Raw genomic sequence first — 20,422 nt, 5'->3', positions numbered from 1 at the left:
TTTATAAAAAAAAAAACAAAAAAAACCAGCATGTAAACTCTCCATTGAAACTTACTGGAAGCTCACTCAGGCCACAATCCTATTCACACTTACCTGGGAGTAAGCCCCATTGACTATGATGGGACTGATTTTTGAGTAGGCATGCCTAGGATTGGGCTGACAGTGTCTTAACTTGTTGGGAAGGATTATTTATCCATTGCTGCCATCAGCCTATCTTTATTAGGAAGATAAGATACAGAGTCTCCAAAACAAGATACAGAGACTCCAAAACAGAGTCTCCTGGATTCCCAGGTGGCGGCGGTGGCAAGGGGGGCCTTCGCTCAGCTTCGGCTGGTGCGCCAGCTGTGGCCGTACTTGGATCGTGCAGACCTGGCCACGGTGATCCATGCCTTGGTGACATCGAGATTAGATTACTGTAACACGCTCTATGTGGGGCTGCCCTTGAAGACGGTTCGGAAACTGCAACTAGTGCAGAATGCGGCGGCCCGTGTGGTTACTGGAGGTAGGCGGTTCGACTCTGTCAGTCCGCTTCTCCAGCGGCTGCACTGGCTGCCCATTCGTTTCCGGGCCCAATTCAAGGTGCTGGTATTGACCTTTAAAGCCCTATACTGCTCTGGACCAGGGTATCTTAGAGATCGCCTGCTCCCGTACAATCCGGCTCGCCCTCTCAGGTCATCAGAGAAGGCCTTTTTACAAGTGCCGCCGCCTAGGGAGGTACGTGGGGCGGCTGCAAGAAATAGGGCCTTCTCAGTAGTGGCACCAACGCTATGGAACTCCCTTCCCCTTGACTTAAGAATGGCTCCCTCTCTTGAGACCTTTCGGCAAGGCCTGAAGACCCTTCTGTTTAAACAGGCCTTCTGAGTTCTTGGCCTTTTAACATCTTTTTAACATCTTTTAATATTTTTTACAGGCCTGATTCTTTTATGACTTGCTGCTGCTCTGTGCTCTTTTTACCTATTTTTTTACTCTGACTGCTGTTTTTAGTATGTGTTAATATGTTTTTATTTGTTTTTAAATTGTTTTTAATATGTTGTAAGCCGCCTTGAGTCCCTTCGGGGAGAAAGGCGGGGTAGAAATAAAGTTATTATTATTATTATTATTATTATTATTATTATTTAATTGGTTGATAAAGGGTCAAATCAAGCAATCTAGACAGTCTCTAGCATACAACACGGGAGCCAGCATGGTGTCCTTTTAGAGTATCACTCCAATGAATTCAAAGTAGTCTATTCAGGGGGACCAGATACATTGGAGGACAGCGTGCCTACACCTTTAACCATTGTAAAGAAAAGGGAATTTTGGCAGGTGTAGTTCAACATGGAAGGGTTTAAAAAGCTGCACCTGCCCAAATTCCCTCTTTGATACCAGAGTAGGAAGGGGTTGGGACTGATGGAGACCTGCTCCACTGGATCCTAGGCTCCATGTCAGGCTGAAAAGCCTGACACAGAGCTCCGCCAGTCTGCTCTGGCAAAATAGCTGGTGCAGACTGGAGAAGACCAATAGCAACACCTGCACCCTTAGGGGAAGGGAACGAAAGTCCCCTTCCCCCAAGGAGCCCCCCACTGGGGCTACTGAATACAGGCGGTAACAATTTTGGTGCTGGTGTACCCAGCGGTGGTGCTGTCATTAGAATTGGACTGCCAATCTCCAGATACTGTTTCCATACATTCTATAAAACCTTTGAAGTCTTAACAAGTATAAATATTTGGGGGAAAGGTTGAGGCATTGTTGAGTTTTTGATGGCAAGACCGAATAGTTTTCTGCTGTACCCAACATTTGTATGGAGTATCCTTAAGTTACACCCTTGAAAATGCATTGGCAAAATCTCTGAACAAAACAGGACTTGGACTTTAGGTCCACTGTTTACCCTATTCAATCAGGTGGGGAGGAAACTAGGACGTTCAGGGCAGTTCAGTGCTTCTTGAATTTTGGTACTGAACCAATAAAGTCTGTAATGACCATCAAGGAGTAATTGAAGGCCACTATAGACTCTCAGTTTTGTCTAAAATACTTGATAAACTAGGATTTATATAAAGCAAATGGTAGATTGAGGGACCAAGATCTACATGAAGCACATGAATCTTTCTGGAACTATCATCACTCTGCAGGGAAACACATGCCGTCATGAAAAATATTAAAATATTAACCCATTGTTTCATTCCTTGTACTTAGTCAATACAGAACCAATGGGGGGGGGGGTAATTTTGTTCTCAAATGAGGATTAATGGGAACGAGTTACTTCCAAGAATGCCTACCATAATTTCTCCATCTTGTGGCAACCTGCCACAGCAGAGCACTTCAGAGGAAGAGGGCAAACTTAGCAGAAGGACAGATGTCATAGCCCCTTTTGGAGCATGTCTGGACCTTCAAGAATGATTTTCAGACATTGTCTGAAAGTGGGCAAGCTTCTGGTCTTGGTCGGTCTGATTTATAGCCAAGTAGCTGGCATACAGATTATTGCAGATTTGCTTACTTGTTGAAAAGGAGACTTAGGTCCAATCCACAACATGATAGGCCATCCCCATGTTTATCACACCAGCATGCTGTTGAAACCCGTTAACATCTGAGGCATATGAAGGAAAATAGAACCTTCCAAGGAGCTATACTTAGAAGTTCAATTGGTAGAATGAGACAACTTTTCAAGACTCTATTTAGAAGGTGATAGTCTCCTTACATGGGAACTTACACCCCATGGACCTCTAAGCTCTAACAGTGTGGTCCTAGGCATGTCTACTCAGAAGTTGGTTCATCTGAGTTCAGCATGGCTTACTCTCAGGCAAGTGTGCATAGGATTCTAACTGAAAAAGATGAAAAGTCCTTCTCAAGGTGAGTTAAATTAACTATGCTATCATTTGATAATTGGGTCAACACCTGAATCAATGTTGCTGGAATCCATCCATTCATGAAAGAGTGATAGCTGAGCATGGACTTCACTTCAATTCCCAAAACTGCCTGCAAAAATTAAATCCTCTTTTACTCACATTTCTGCCATTAGGTTCTATATGCACACACACAAATTATAACACCTACTCATTTCTCAAATGCAAGAATAACAATGAATGGGAAAAAAAGACTTGGTAAAAACCATTTTTTTTATATTTCTCCTACAGCCTGGTAATAAAAAAGAGGCAAAATGGTTAATATAACAATCTTAAGTAGTCAGCTGGCAGTCAGATTTTACGTTGATGGGAGGGACGTGAACAAAAGAATAATTAAGGGTTACAGTTAGAAAGCAAAGGACTGGGGGAAAAAATCAGCAAAGGCTGCAATTTTCAAATTGTTTGCTTCCAAGCTGATTTAATGGATCACACTTATTGGCACCACATCAAACCATGGTTTATATTCTAACCAAACTTTAGAAGCCAAACCATGATTTGAGCTTTCAAAGACATGGCAGAGGTAAGCCATGATTAGTGCTTGACTGTCCATTGTCCATCCCCACCCCACCCACCCAACCCGCATCCAGTGGTGCTCCTGTTTCCATGACACACTAGTATCTAAAGATGGAATAATGGCCATAATTATTGTTTATCAATTCAGACATCATGCAGATAGCACAAATCATGGTTTGCAAACTCATTGCACACCATGGCTTCTGAATCTGGTTTGCCAGTCAGTTGCAAACTGTGCTTTGTCCATTTAGGGATCACCAACTAGAGACTGAGTTTAATGAAACATTTACAATGTAAGCACTCCATGGCCTAAGGCCCAATCCTATCCCCCCCCCCCCCGCCAGTGCAGCCATGCCAAAAGACATGTGCTGTATCCACCGTGGGGCGGAGTGGGGGGTTTTAGGAGGGAAAGGGGGTTTATTAGTAGTAGTAACTTTATTGTCATTGTGCTACAGCACAACGAAATTTATGCACCTTTGAGATACAAGCATAAATATATACTACAATTCCAACAATCACACTCTACACACTCACCCACGCATTCTATACAACATGCATCATAATATAAAAACAGTATAACAGACCATAATGCCCAGGAGCATGGTAACAACTATATCGCCTTATTCAACGTAATTATGGCTATGGGATAAAAACTGTTCAGGAATCGTGTGGTGCTGCTCTGATAGTTCTGTTTCATCTACCCGAAGGCAACAGTTCAAAGAACTTATGAGCCGGATGGAAGGGGTCTTACAGAATACTATGTGACTTCTGTAGACAGCGAGATGTATAGATGTCCTCCAAAGCTGGTAGATGAAGGTTGATGATGTGCTGCGTGATCTTAATAATTCTCTGCAGAGCTTTTTTGTCACCTGCAGAGCAATTTCCGTACCACACCAAGATATCATAGGTTAGGACACTCTCAATGGTGCAACGATAGTAAGACAGAAGCAGCTGCTGTGACAAATTTAACCTCCCAAGCTTCCTCAGAAAATATAACCGCTTTTGTGCCTTTTTTATCAACATGCTGGTGTTAATAGTCCATGAGAGGTCCTCTGTGATGTAAATACCTAGGAATTTGAAACTAGCAACCCTCTCCACTTCCTCACCATTTATGTATAATGGTGTGTGTACATCCCACTTTTTCCGGAAGTCAATTATAAGTTCTTTAGTTTTTTGATGTTAAGTGAGGGATTATTTTCTTTGCACCACAATAACAACTCCTGTACCTCCTTCCTATAAGCAGACTCATCATTCCCACTAACAAGCCCCACCACTGTAGTATCATCTGCAAATTTTATAATTTCATTGGTGTTATGTGATGGGGTACAATCATGTGTATACAGGGAATAGAGGAAGGGGCTCAGCACACAGCCTTGGGGAGCTCCTGTATTTAATATCAGAGTGGAAGAATGATAAGAGCCCATCCTAACTGACTGTGGCCTATTTGTCAAAAAGTTTTTTATCCACAGACAATTGTCTTGCTGTATGCCCAAACTGGTCATTTTAAAAAACAGCCTGCTAGGTAGAATGGTGTTAAAAGCAGAACTGTAATCCACAAATAACAGCCATTCATATGTACCCCATTGTTCCAAATGACGCAGGACTGTATGTAAAACAATAGAGATGGCATCATCAGTCGACCTATTACTCCTGTATGCAAATTGACAAGGATCCAAGGTGGGTGGAAGACTAGACTTAATATGTCTCAACACTAGCCTCTCCAAACACTTCAGAATTACTGTAGTTAGAGCCACAGGTCGATAATTATTGAGAGAAGCAACTACTGTCTGCTTAGGAACTGGCACTATAATAGATGTCTTCAAGCAAGTAGGGACAGAGCACTGTGACAGAGAGAAATTGAAAATATTTGTAAAAACTTCAGTCAGCTCTGCAGCGCAGTCTGTAAGGACCCGTCCCAGAATTCCATCTGGGCCAGCTGCTTTCCAGACGTTAATATTCTGTAAAACCCGTCTCACGTCATCAGGCTGCAGGACAAGTGACTGACCATCAGTGGTTGCAGCTGGAATGTTGGTGGCTGCTATCTCCTCCTCAAACCGGCCAAAAAACTGATTAAGCTGCTCTGACATGGAATCACTACTGCTGGGCAGACTATTTTTATAATTCTTCCCAGTAAGTTGTCACAGGCCCTGCCATACCTGGCAGGTATCCGAACTTTCAAGATGCTGCTCAATCCTCCGCCTGCACATGGCCTTTGCATCCCTGATGCCTTTTTTAAGTTTGCTGTACTGTAGTGTGTTTCCAGAATGGAAAGCAGCATTCCGGGCTCTTATCAAAAGGCGCACATCTCTAGTGACCCAGGGCTTATTATTAGGAAACACCCGTATTTGTCTGGTGGTACATCCCCTTTCCCCTTCACAAGCTTCCTGCCCCACTCTGGGTGTCCTCGGACCTGTGCCAGCTCTTTGGCATTAGTTGATGCATTCGCCATTTTGGGGATGCATTCACCTAAACGCCACCCCCTCCATCTGGTAACACAGTTCTCCAATTGTGTATGAACCTAATGAGAAGAGTTGGCAGCAAAGGGAGAACACCTGCTTCGCGTTGGTCCGGTGAACCTGCATTGCAGCAAGGTGGTAGCGTTGAACAGGCTTCAGAAAGAGCGCAGAGCTGTCAAGCACTGACAGCTTCATTGGTGCTTGCGCAGTGATTGTACCACTGAGGCAAGCGTGTACAGGAGTGATTGAGAATTCGTTGCGTTCTTCCAGGGCTCTCAGGTCTGGGTCCTGCAGTTGACAACCCAAAGCGTCAAGTGTTTTGTCACCTAGAGAGATCTGCTTTCCCCCATCCTACAGTAATCAGCGGTTGTGTCTGGTGTCCTGCTGTGCTCACTGCAGTCGATGCAGCTTTTGTCTTACTCATCCCTCTCCCGCTACACTGCCTGCTTTTCAACGGAGGCCTCCCCATAGCATTGTACCCATTATTCCTTGATTATGTTGTATGCTGTTTCCCCGCTGGTCATGTCAAATCTCCTTCCTCACTAGAACAGCTCTGTGACGCAGCAGGAACTCAAAGCTCAGCAGCCTCCAAATTGCCCCTTGGTTAGGCTGCCTCTGAAAGCCTTATGACGAAAGATGCCCTTTTGTTTTGCTTCTCAGGGTTGCTGCCCTGAGTCATGTTTTTGTCTGTGAAATTACTGCAGAGCAACTTCTATTAATATCGCTCTTGCCCTTGGACCAAAAGTGCCTCTAATTCCTAATGACAAGAATCTAAACTGGCTCTACTGAAGGTTACTTTGAATTTCCATCCATGTAAATGAGAACAAGTGTAGCCTCTGATAAATTTGGGCATATGAAGACCTAGTTAATTTTTGATCTTGATCCTTGTTATCTCAGTAACAGGAAGTCAAACCATTAATCAGCTTCCTATTTAGGGTCACCTAAGAGATTTTTTTTAGCTCTCTGCAATCCTAACCACACTTTCCTGAACAAAATAATAATAATAAATAATAATACAGGTATTTCTATACCGCCTTTCTTGGTCATCAGATTTCTCCTCAGACTTTATTCAAGGCGGTTTACATAGGCAGGCAAATTAAATCCCCATAGGGATATTTACAATTGAAAGAAGGTTCTATCTTTCAAGAACCACAACATTCAGATGTTTCTTTCTGATCTGGTTTCACATTCTGGCCTCCATCCTCCCACGCTCAGAGCAGATGGAATAACTCGGCTCAGCTTGTCAGCTGCTTCAAGGTCATACGGTGCCGATGGCCTCGAACTGGCGACCTGTGGATGTTATCTTCAGGCAAATGGAGGCTCTACCCTCTAGACCAGACCTCCTGCCCTTAGGACTTAGGACTTACTGAGGACTTAAAATAGGACTTACTTCTGAGTAGACTTGGTTAGGATTGTGCCCTGGATCTGTTTTGGTTCAGAAGCTAACTTTAAAAATTGGTTTGGTAACTGGTTCAGATACTGGATGTTCAGGGTTCCTCATTGCGTGAGTCAACCTTCCACATGCCTTCTGCAGGCAAACACTGACTACATGGAGGCTTGGGGACATGCGACCCACAGGTATGTCATTGCAGGGGCATGGCTAGCCAGCCCAGCCCCATTTCCCCAGACCCAAGCTTGCTCATTGCCACCTGCACAGATGGCATTAAGTCTAAATAGGGTATCATATTTTTTAGGCATTAATGTTCTATACGCACCATAATTAAATGCAACCAGAACCCCCCAGATATACTGTAACAATGTTTTAATTTGTCTCCATTTGAAAGATTACAGCTCAGTCCTAGAAATGCTTTCAGCTGGGATGAGAGATGAAAACAACATGCTCTATAACCTCATCCTAATTAAGTTTATCCTTTCCTGGACAGAGATCAGATCACTTCTGGGTTCTGCAAAGCATGTAGCACACAGCTGGCACTAAATAAATATGATATGGTAGAAGTTATCTGTAATTTGATCCCCCAGAGTTTTTGTATAATATGTTTGGACAAACAGAAGCCCCGTCTTCAAAGGGAAGCATAGGGAGGTATAGAATGGATGTCGTAAATTTGGTGTTTCAGATGAGCAATATAAAAAAAGAGAATCAATTGGAGTATCCACTAGGAATACTCTAGAAGTAAATCATTTGAGGAAGCAACTGAGGGCCTAATCCTATTCAACTTCCCAATACTGATGCAGCCATGTCAACAGGGTGTTTGCTACATCCTGTAGCAGTGGGAGGATTCACAAAGGCTTCCTCCTGGTAAAAGGATGTTTGTTCCCTTTTCTTGAGGATGCATTGCAGCTGTATTAGCACTGGAAAGCTGTATGGAAATGGGGTCTCTAAACTTTTTGGCCGAAGGGCCGCTTCAAATATCTGGCAAAGTGTTGAGGGCCGGAAAAAAAAATTAAATATAAAATTTAAATAAATACATTAGAGATGGAACTTAGATGAATGAAAAAATGAATGGGCTCAAATGTCCGGGACTTCGCCAAGCACGAACACAGACCAAGAAATAAAGCACACACTTAAATGGACCCCCATTCACCCACTCCGCAAGCACAACTCTGGTTGTGTTTGGTCAACTGGCCAGAGGCTCTCATGAGATCAGAGGTTGGCTGCGGGCTGGATAGAGGCTTGTCGCCGGCCGCATCTGGCCCCCAGGTCAGAGTATGGAGACCCCTGCTTTAGAACACTGAGATGCAAAGGAGAACTCTTGTCTCTTCAGTCGCTGAGCAGAAGAGGGCCGTTTTGGTTTAGCTTGACCAAAGCTGGGTTTATCTTGGTTCATCTTGACCTGGTTTACAGGAGTGACCAAAGCAATAGCACTTACCAAAATATGTTAAAGGCAAAGGAGACCTCATATCTTCCCCCATCCCCTGCCAATGCAGCCATGTCAAAAAGGCTTGCGCTGCATGGGGGGGGGGGTCAGATTAGGAGGCTTGCAGGAAGTAAGGGAACATATATATGTTACCTACTTGCCAATATGTCCTCAGACCTGAGCCAGCTCCTTAGCTGGCACAAGTCCAAGGAAAGAAAGGGGGAATGTTAAGTGGTGATTAAAGGGATAGCATCTGGCCCAAGTTGCTCACACAGGGTGCCATCCTCCCAGCATGCCTCCTGCCTTCCCCATTCCACCCTGTTCTGCTCTCTCCCTGCCCCATCCCACCTCTATTGCCAACTCACTGTCTTCAGCATAGTCCTCTGGTGCACAGTGGGCCTCTGCAGGCCTCCCACTGGAACTCTGGCAGCACACAGCTCCGCGCACTGCCAGAGCGGCTTTTACAACAGCCATAAGGCAGTTTCCAATGGTGGAACACGAGTTTTGCCAGCAGATCAGTCTTGTAAGATTGGGCTGCTATTCTACCAACTTGTCAGTTTCATGGCATTTACACATGTCGTGTTAAATCTTTGACATCCTTCTGGGGGGAAAATTATTTTAATTTCCTGAAAGGGAAAAACGGGCTTGTAGGTTCCATGCACAATGGGCTGCAAAGAAGAAAGGACAAAGACATTGGAGGGAACAAGCATCCCTTTAGATCAGGGGTTTCCAAAGTTTTTGGCAGGAGGGCCACATCATCTCTCTGACACTGTGTCGGGGGCCAGGAAAAAAAAGAATTAATTTACATTTAAAATTTGAATAAATTTACATAAGTTTACATAAATGAATATATTAAAGATGAACTTCTATGAATGAATGAAGGTCTTGCAATATCTCAAGGCCTATAAAAGGCCTTGCACAAAGCAAGGCTGTCCTTTCCTTTGCTGCCGCTACTGCATTACAGACGTGAAACAGCAAGCAGTGGAGGGAGCCCTCATTCCACAGCTCACACAAGAGGTCAAACAGTTGCCCTCACGCTGAGAGCAGTTGCGTCAGACCAGTGCGGGCTTTAACCAATCTCTGGAGGGCCAGAGGCTCATTGGAGACAGGGAGTTCTCTGAGGGCCACATTGAGAGGCTTCGAGGGCCACAAGTGGCCCCAGGGCCGGGGTTTGGGCAACCCTGCTTTAGATGGTTGAGGACGGTGGAGCTGGAAGAGCAGAAGTCATGAAAAGGAGTGTAGCTAGCAGGATACTGAGTTGTAGGTTGGAGCAATTAGCTTTGTTCTACACTTCAGTCTCCTGTGGCATCCTTTTGCAAAGTTTGTAGCAGCAAACTGTACAACTTGGGGAGCATTATGATGACTTTAGGAAATAAAATCCATTATCCAGGCTTTGCTGGTATAAGACAAGATCAGCCCTCGTCTTCTAGCCCTGTCTGGAGTCCTAATCCCATCATGTGTCAATACGCATTGGTGAAATAAAAGCAGGCAATATTAATCAATAAATGCTCCTGCACCGAGGGAAAGGTCTTGATCCTCTGACGGAAACAGTTGGAGCAGAAAGGATTTTTCAGCATCTTTCCATTAATCTGCTAAACACGTGACAGAAATGGATGCCCTTGAAGCACAAGCCATACTTTTGCTTAGCTGATCAATCATGGAGGAGGAGGAGGAGGGGGAGGAAAAATATTCCCTTCTATATTAGTAGAACATAAATCCTCCCCACCGATCGGCGATTTAATCACCGACAACACAAAAGATGGCTTTGTGTATATATGTAGAGTAGCACGAGGACTGGAAATGGAAGTTGGGGGTTTGGTTCTGCGCCGACAACCTGAACAAGGAAAGTATAATGACAAATTACAGTCTCTCCTGCCGTGTGTGGTTCATGGGAATTCTCCATATTACTGTTCCTGAACAGCAACTGAACCGTCACTGAGAATTAGAAGTCATGGGAGTGAATCAGCAGCGAGCTTTGGAAATGAGCAAAAAAGTATTGCAGGGCTGTGGGGTTCTGTTGAGCCCTCCTGTGGCTAATAAAATTTGTTACTCAGCTTACAAATGTCAAAAGCTATAAAATCTGTATGAACTGCAAAGCTGCGTGTTTTATCCAATCAAGGCTCTGTAACGTTGCAGGAGCAATTTTACCTCCAATTAACTGTTTGGTGTGAACGCTGATCTGATTTTGCAATTCCAGTGTGTAAATATGCCCACCAATGGAGACAGTAGCATGGCTAAATCAAATCATTTGTCCCCTTTTAATGAGTCACACCTGCAAAACCAGAACTGTTCTTTCAAATGTCAAGCAGTTATTATTTAATGATTGTGTTGGGAACCACTGATGTCAGTGGGTACTTGCTTACTTCATTTGGACAGCAGCCAGTGGAATAGGCAAATTTGTTGGTGATCCGGGTCCTCAGAATCTGGGGGAGGGGGGTCCATTCTGGTGCTATAACTACCCTACTGCCCCATTCTCAATGCAGAAGTGCAGGTGGCTATGTCAGGATCATTTGAGATTCACCTTTGAATATCTATAAACACCACTTCAGAATCCCCATTCTTGGGCTGTGCTTGACAGTGCCTTCCATTTTGTTAATGGAAAGACCAGGACTGGTGTAATGATCTCAAGCAGGGACGTGCAGTGGGTGGGGAGGTAGGGGAAGCAGAGCCTCCCCACTGGGGTCCTTCAAAAAGCACTGCCACTGTGTGAGGCATGCAAACACTTACAAGCCATGCACTTCTGCAAGCGTGTGGGTTGGGAGTGTTTGCACACCTTACATAGTGGCAGCACTTTTCGAAGGACTCCAGTGGGGAGGCACTGCCTCCCCTACCTCCCCACCAATCTTACATCCCTGATCTCAAGTGGTGAGTCCCAGATTTGCAGAATAGAGCCCATAATTCCTGAGAAGAACAAAAAGAACAATGAAGAGAGTTAACCAAGGCATGTGGTTAAAGCATCCTGACATTTTATATAAAGCTTACAGTCCTGAATCAACACCCTTCTAAGATGTTAGGCATCCTTGGGCAACTGAACCCAAGGCAACTTGGGCAACTGAACCCAACATCTGTAGGGGTTGGGGCTATTGCAGCAACAAGGATCTCTTGCTTTCAACATGGGTAAGGCAGAGACCACACTGGACAAGGTGTCTTAGTATACAAGGCAAGGTCTTGATTAATGTGGTCTCAATTCACACGTTTTTGAAATAACATTATTTACAAATTAATGCCAGAAGTGCAATTTGCTAAGTTTTGAAATAACTCAGTCGATCAGATGCTAATTAGTTGATAACGAGCAATTCCGTTGGAGACTGGAAACTTCCTGTGGGGAGGAGGGGGTGTCTCCTCTCAAGTCAGAAGATAAGAAAAGGGATAGAGAAAATGCATTCATGGAGCTTCTGAGGTGGCTGTGGCATCACCTCTTGTAAAATTCCAAGCAGAAGGACTGGGCTGGAGTGTGCACTGGTGGTAAGTGCTTACTTTGAGATAAGTACTGGGAAAGGCAGCAAAGTGACCCTCTTTTGAGTGGAGGGAGAGTGAGGGAGGCTTCTGCAACTGGCTCTGAGAGAGGGAACAATCCCCTGCGGTTTCCTCTTGAAGAAGCAGCAAGTGGAGGTTTTTCCAGAAGATAACTGACAAGAGCTCCAGGGACTAAGATCTGCTGCTTACCCCTTTCTCAGTTTCTTTACTGAGAATCTTTGTTCTCCCTCATTGCTTCTCTGCCATTGACATTAGTAGCCACTCGCAGTAGCCTCCCTCCTCATCTCTCCCTCACACCATCTTGGGCAAGCAGAAATCACCATTTATCAGTGTGAGTTTTAAATGACTGTTTCAAAGCCCAGGCCGATCCCATGGAAAAGTCGGTTTTCATTTATGCTTCTTTAAATATATGTGTGATTTTTCAGGAATGTAACCCCCACGTAAATTACGAGCTACTACTACTAGTAGTAATAACAGATTAACTTTTATTAGAGAATGTTTCAATTTTACAAGCAGAAAAACGACTGGGTAGACTAGAGAATACAAGATCCTGAAACACGGTTACATACATTGAGAGAGTATTGTCAGTCACAAGCACAGAGCATTCGAGTCTGGTATGCAAGTCCATTCCAGGGAGTTACAGGTGGTGGGTTTGAAGTCCATAGTACTAGGAATAATCACAAACAGCTGCTCTTGCCAAAGAGAGGATGTTCTAGCAGCAACTAGAGCTCTATAGCTACACATAGGATCTCATCAAAGAGTGGATACCTAAACTGGACAGGTAATCATTAATCCATCCTTGAAGCCAGGCACAGGAAGGGACTATTTGAAATCATAGGGTTTCAGAAGCAGCTTGGGAAGAGACTGCAGAACGTGCAGTCTGCTTTTGTTTCAGATTTACACATTTGTTCTGTGAAAGGGTTGCTTCACAGTCTTGCTTCCGCTAGGACACCATGCACCCGGAGGGATTTTCAGATTTTCAGAGAGAGCTACCCACATCTCATGGAGAATACATGTGACAGGCAAGCATCATGAGGAGGTGGAAAGTGGCTTCTTCACCACTTCTGCACTTCACCCTTCTGCTCATGCATTTGCCTCAGGCCTTGTCACAGACAGGCTCTGATCCTTTGACTCCAGATTGTGTATACTGTACAGTTCAGTTGACTTTGCAAGACGATAATACAGGCTTTATATAGAGTAATATCTTGTGGCTGAGTGAAGACCATGATGATAGTGGTTTCGCTTGAATGCAGTATAAATTCCAGGCTACTCACATTATGCACAGTGGTTAAGGTGGGTGTGCATGTGTATTGACCATTCCTAAGCTGGTGTTTGCCAATATAATGCCTGTGTGCATCCAATGCCAATTTCATTTGTTTTATTTTTCTGGTGCTCTCAGTGCCACATATCATGCAAAGAATGATAGTTAGCAGGGGCTAATAAGAATTGAAAGGAAGGAAGGAAGGAAGGAAGGAAGGAAGGAAGGAAGGAAGGAAGGAAGGAAGGTTGTATTCCAAGAAGTGGGACACGGGAGAGAAGAACAGGTGCAGGACAAGAGGCCTCCTGTGAAGCATTAAATACTCAGGTGTGGATTCAGAATTATCTGTTGTTAGGGTATGAATTAATATATTGTACTTTGCCTTGGCTGTTTATTTTAAATCAATGAGTGGATTATCATTTGTGCTTTTGAAGGGAAAACAAGTCTTATAAGGGGAAAATTATGTGCCATTCGTTCAGATGATACCCAATAAGAAATTATTTCTAGTGGCTAAGCTAAAGGTGTTTGGTAGTGAGCGGTGATTTCCCCTTGTCTCCATTTGGAATTAGCTTGGTATGTACAAACTTTCTCAGTGAGTGTTCTGAAGATGCTATTATATTTCCCAAGAGTTCTTTACCAGCTTATCGTGTTGGAGCATCTATGCTGTTGATGTTGCACATGTGCCTTATCCTATAGCTCCCTAGGAAATCGAAGTTGGTTTGGTACCACATGCACAGCTCAGACGTTCCCCCATGTCTGTCTGTACTATATGGCTTTGTGAATTTCATGCCTTTCTAAAGGGTTCAAATAAGTGGGGGTTGTCATTCAGCACCTTCTCTATTTGCCCCAGCTTAGATTTGAGCTGATCTGTTTTTAACTGTGGCTATGTAAATTACAGCCCAATCTTAACCTGCACTGGAGCAGACAGGCTAGCAGGCCGGCCCCGCATCCAGAGCAGGGTTGGGGCCAAAAGCAGCTCACCCTGGGACAAGGGGAATTGCTTCCCCTTACCTCAGGTAAAGCCCCAGAAGCCCCAATGGGGCTACTTGGATCTGTACGACATAAAAAGCTGGTGCAGATCTGAGTAGCCCGGAGCTGTCCCAGCATGCACAAGTGCTGGCTTCTGACCCTGTCCCCCACTCACCCACCCACGGGCTCACCTGCCACCCACCCCTGCCCCAAAATGCCTCCCTCCTGTCCTCCCCACACACCCCAGACCCCTATGCTGGCCTAGCTTGGCTGGCACCTACTTACCGTTGTACCAGTTCAGCAGGGCTTGAGCCAGCATGCAGAGTCCGGCACATGTCTGTATGGCAGTCTCCCTCCTTCAAGAGTGGCACAAAAGTGCTTTACAGAACTTTCTCGACACTCATCAGGCAGTGCAAGGGACTTTCACTGGCTGAGGGCACTCTATGGATTGCGCCCTAAATCTACTTTTGCTTCCTCAATTATTTTAAGGATTGCTTCAGTTTTTGAATTTTTGCATTTGGGAGTTCATGGTGGTTGATTGTATACCAGTTTGGTAGAAAATGCAGCCTGCACTTAATTTCAGTAAGTAAGTAAGTAAAATGTATTTTCTTTTACTATTTTAAAAAAACAGGAATTACTAATCCTGAAGTTGTGTGTTAGTTGGCAACCTTCAGTCTCTAAAGACTATGGTATAAGCCTACAGCACCTGGTATTCCTAGGCGGTCTCCCATCCAAGTACCAACCAGGCCTGACCTTGCTTAGCTTCTGAGATCAGAAGAGATTGGGCATGTGCAGAGTAACATCACAGCATCACAGTTTAGCATCACAGTTGTGATGCTACCCAGAAGGGATATGCTAAAGGATCCAGAAAGGGACATCTTGTGAATGGGTTATCTAGCCTGACTGCGATTATTCTCTTTAGGTTGGCAAACAATTTTTTCCCCAGGTCAGGTTAGCAACATCTTAAGTAGTGATCTTACAGAATTTTATATTTCCTATCTTGTAAAGTTCACCTGACATCTGAGACAACCTTTATGGCCCCCCAATGATGTGTTCTGGCTTGGTCTTCCTTTACTGCCTCCCTTGCACCTACCTATTCACCTCCAACCCTCCCCCCATCACCCCCCCACCTTTCCTCCTCCAAAACCCCTTCCAGCTACCTACTTGTGTTCTGTGTGGCTCCAATTAATGGCAATGGGGAAATGGAGGAAAGAAGGAAGGTTGATCTTCCCACTCCCCTTTCTGATGGTGACAGGCTGCTAGGGTTCCTGTTTCTCAGCACTCCTGGGAATGGGGAATTCACCTTTCCTGAGGGCTAGGGTGGATTTTTTTAAGCCAATAAGGAGGTCTTATTTTGCATTTTTTCCTTAACATGGTCAACCAACTGAATGAGCATGAGAAAAGAAATGTAGCTGATAACCATAAAGAGTGCTAAAAAGGGTTGTTGTTTTTTTCAATTGCTCCTTCTCAAAATGCAAATGAAGAGAAAGCAATTCAGTTCTTTTAGAGTAGGGGTGTCAAACATAAAGCCCAGGGGCCAGATGCTGTGGAAGCTTTTTATCTCAGCTGCTGAGCAGTGCTAAGGCATCACTTCTGAAAAGTGACGCCTAATTACTAGGCTCTCCCATATCTTGAAATAGGATGATTTACATATTTCTGTCATTTGCTGCGTAAGAGTTCCTAAGTGAGGAAAAAAATGTTTATTTCTGGTTATCACCTGTTTAAGAACATAAGAACAGCCCCACTGGATCAGGCCATAGGCCCATCTAGTCCAGCTTCCTGTATCTCACAGCGGCCCACCAAATGCCCCAGGGAGCACACCAGATAACAAGAGACCACATCCTGGTGCCCTCCCTTGCATCTGGCATTCTGACATAGCCCAATTCTAAAATGGCATCACTTTAATGATGTTTAATGACATCCCTTCTGGACCTCAGCAGGCATCATGAATGCTCTTCTGCCCGCTGTATGAAACGAGTTTGACACCCCTGTTTTAGACACAAGAACTACCAAATGGCTGCCGCTGGCATTTTTTCCCCTCTTTCCAGCATGGTAACCAACTACAGACACAGCCTGTAAATTCCTTGTCTGCTAACAAGACAAACTGTTGCTTTAGACCTAACAAACTTCTGCCCATGTTACAGGCAGGCAATAGCAGTGATTGGACCAGTTATTTGGGTAAGCAGGGCTTCTGGTTGAAAACAGTCTCCTAGGTTTGAGATATCAGGATCAAATGTTTTCCTCCATGCACTAGTGCTTGGTGGAGAAAAAATATGTGTTGGGTGCTATGAATATTTTTCAAGCTGTAGCAGTACCCTGACATTTTAATTGAAGCATCCCATTCTTACACGGCAGCTCGCTCTTGATTGGAGGGAAGGAAGTAGTGTACTTCCAGTGACTCTCCCTGCACATGCCCAATCTCTTCTGATCTTGGAAGCTAAGCAGGGTCAGGCCTGGTTAGTACTTGGATGGGAGACTGCCTGGGAATACCGGGTGCTATAGGCTTATACCATAGTCTTTCAAGACTGAAGGTTGCCAACCAACCAATCAACCTCTCCAGTTGTTAATTGCTTTCACTATTAAAAAGTCATGCATTCTCTCCAGCCTGAATGTGTCTTCTAGTCATTTTTATGCATTACATCATGCATTGAACAACCCTGGTGGAGGCATTTAAGTAGCGAATAAATAATTCAATGCACTTATTTTAAAGGATCAATACCAGGATTTGCTGCACCATCAAAAAGGCACTGAACACAGGACTTGTAATGCAAACTAAGTGACACTGGTGCATTTTCAACACCAGCACAAACATTTAAGATCAGAATGCATCGTGGATCACCATCACCCATAATTGTTGTTGGCAACCTTCAGTCTCGAAAGACTATGGTATCGCGCTCTGAATGGTGGTTCTGGAACAGCGTCTAGTGTGGCTGAAAAGGCCGATTCAGGAGTGACAATCCCTTCCACACCGGGAGCAAGTGCAGTCTGTCCCTGGTCTGTCTCCCTGGCTATGGGCCTTCCTTATTTGCCTCTTTGCCTCAGACTGTTGACCAAGTGTCTCTTCAAACTGGAAAAGGCCATGCTGCACAGCCTGCCTCCAAGCGGGCCACTCAGAGGCCAGGGTTTCCCACCTGTTGAAGTCCACTCCTAAGGCCTTCAGATCCCTCTTGCAGATGTCCTCGTATTGCAGCTGTGGTCTACCTGTAAGAACATAAGAACATAAGAACAGCCCCACTGGATCAGGCCATAGGCCCATCTAGTCCAGCTTCCTGTATCTCACAGCGGCCCACCAAATGCCTCAGGGAGCACACCAGATAAAAAGAGACCTCATCCTGGTGCTCTCCCCTACATCTGGCATTCTGACTTAACCCATTCCTAAAATCAGGAGGTTGCGCATACACATCATGGCTTGTACCCCATAATGGATTTTTCCTCCAGAAACTCGTCCAATCCCCTTTTAAAGGCGTCTAGGCTAGACGCCAGCACCACATCCTGTGGCAAGGAGTTCCACAGACCGACCACGCGCTGAGTAAAGAAATATTTTCTTTTGTCTGTCCTAACCCGCCCAACACTCAATTTTAGTGGATGTCCCCTGGTTCTGGTATTATGTGAGAGTGTAAAGAGCATCTCCCTATCCACTCTGTCCATCCCCTGCATAATTTTGTATGTCTCAATCATGTCCCCCCTCAAGCGTCTCTTTTCTAGGCTGAAGAGGCCCAAATGCCGTAGCCTTTCCTCATAAGGAAGGTGCCCCAGCCCCGTAATCATCTTAGTCGCTCTCTTTTGCACCTTTTCCATTTCCACTATGACTTTTTTGAGATGCGGCGACCAGAACTGGACACAATACTCCAGGTGTGGCCTTACCATAGATTTGTACAACGGCATTATAATACTAACCGTTTTGTTCTCAATACCCTTCCTAATGATCCCAAGCATAGAATTGGCCTTCTTCACTGCTGCCGCACATTGGGTCGACACTTTCATCGACCTGTCCACCACCACCCCAAGATCTCTCTCCTGATCTGTCACAGACAGCTCAGAACCCATCAGCCTATATCTAAAGTTTTGATTTTTTGCCCCAATGTGCATGACTTTACACTTACTGACATTAAAGCGCATCTGCCATTTTGCTGCCCATTCTGCCAGTCTGGAGAGATCCTTCTGGAGCTCCTCACAATCACTTCTGGTCTTTACCACTCGGAAAAGTTTGGTGTCATCTGCAAACTTAGCCACTTCACTGCTCAACCCTGTCTCCAGGTCATTTATGAAGAGGTTGAAAAGCACCGGTCCCAGGACAGATCCTTGGGGCACACCGCTTTTCACCTCTCTCCATTGTGAAAATTGCCCATTGACACCCACTCTCTGCTTCCTGGCCTCCAACCAGTTCTCAATCCAGGAGAGGACCTGTCCTCTAATTCCCTGACTGTGGAGTTTTTTCAGTAGCCTTTGGTGAGGGACCGTGTCAAACGCCTTCTGAAAGTCCAGATATATAATGTCCACGGGTTCTCCCGCATCCACATGCCTGTTGACCTTTTCAAAGAATTCTATAAGGTTTGTGAGGCAAGACTTACCCTTACAGAAGCCATGCTGACTCTCCCTCAGCAAGGCCTGTTCGTCTATGTGTTTTGAGATCCTATCTTTGATGAGGCATTCCACCATCTTACCCGGTATAGATGTTAGGCTGACCGGCCTATAGTTTCCCGGGTCCCCCCTCTTTCCCTTTTTAAAAATAGGCGTGACATTTGCTATCCTCCAATCTTCTGGTACCGTGGCCGTTTTGAGGGACAAGTTGCATACCTTAGTCAAGAGATCTGCAACTTCATTCTTCAATTCCTTAATAACCCTTGGGTGTATGCCATCAGGGCCCGGTGACTTATTGATCTTTAATTTATCAATGAGGTCTGAAACATCTTCTCTTTTAACCTCTATCTGACTTAACTCCTCGGTTAGGAGGGGCCGTTCGGGCAGCGGTATCTGCCCGAGGTCTTCTGCCGTGAAGACAGATGCAAAGAACTCATTTAATTTCTCTGCCATCTCTAAGTCTGTAGGGCGCTTTCCTTGCATGAGTTCTCCATAGAGGAGATCCTTTGGGATCCGGCTATCATCCATTCTCACGACATGACCGACCCAACGCAGGTGTCTCTGTTTCAGTAGTGCATACATGCTAGGGATTCCAGCTCGTTCCAGGACTGTGTTGTTTGGAACTTTGTCCTGCCAGGTGATGCCGAGGATGTGTTGGAGGCAGCGCATGTGGAAAGCGTTCAGTTTCCTCTCCTGTTGTGAGCGAAGAGTCCATGACTCGCTGCAGTACAGAAGTGTACTCAGGACGCAAGCTCTGTAGACCTGGATCATGGTATGTTCCGTCAGCTTCTTGTTGGACCAGACTCTCTTTGTGAGTCTGGAAAACGTGGTAGCTGCTTTACCGATGCGCTTGTTTAGCTTGGTATTGAGAGAAAGAGTGTCGGAGATCGTTGAGCCAAGGTACACAAAGTCATGGACAACCTCCAGTTCATGTGCAGAGATTGTAATGCAGGAAGGTGAGTCCACATCCTGAACCATGACCTGTATTTTCTTCAGGCTGATTGTCAGTCCAAAATCTTGGCAGGCCTTGCTAAAACGATCCATGAGCTGCTGGAGATCTTTGGCAGTGCAGTGCACTGCAGTGCAGCCCCAAGATAAGGGAACAAATGTTCCCATACCTTGATGAGGCCTCCAAGACTGCCTCCCTACCACCACCCATAAGCTTTGCAAATAATGAAAGCAATATGTATTACACGAAAATTCATTGCAAGTTTAATCAGCAATTTTATACAGAAGAAACTGTATAAACTCAGTAACTGTATAAACTCCACTAACTCAGTAGGAACAGATGCTTGGTAGACCTGTGTCTTCAGATAGTCTTCTGCAGAAGTGTGAATCCAAGTAACAACCGGCAGCTTGGAAATGTTAGAACATTTGACAAAGCAGGCTCGTGTCTAGATACATCTTATTGGCATGAACTTTGTTGCCTTGAAGGTGCCACAGAGGTTTTCTGGCTTTAGTAGCTACAGAAGG

The 20,422-nt window shown here is 44.9% G+C and overlaps 1 pseudogene; it reads left to right on the top strand.

Moving 5' to 3' along the window:
• The first annotated feature begins 16,755 nt into the window (after positions 1 to 16,755).
• On the top strand, positions 16,756 to 16,873 carry LOC136637864 (5S ribosomal RNA; annotated as a pseudogene).
• Positions 16,874 to 20,422: the final 3,549 nt, after the last annotated feature.

The sequence above is a fragment of the Tiliqua scincoides genome, chromosome 1 (genome assembly GCF_035046505.1).
Source record: "Tiliqua scincoides isolate rTilSci1 chromosome 1, rTilSci1.hap2, whole genome shotgun sequence".
Classification (NCBI taxonomy): Eukaryota; Metazoa; Chordata; class Lepidosauria; order Squamata; family Scincidae; genus Tiliqua; species Tiliqua scincoides.
Note: the sequence above shows the minus strand (reverse complement) of the source record. Positions and strands in the feature narration are given on the sequence as shown.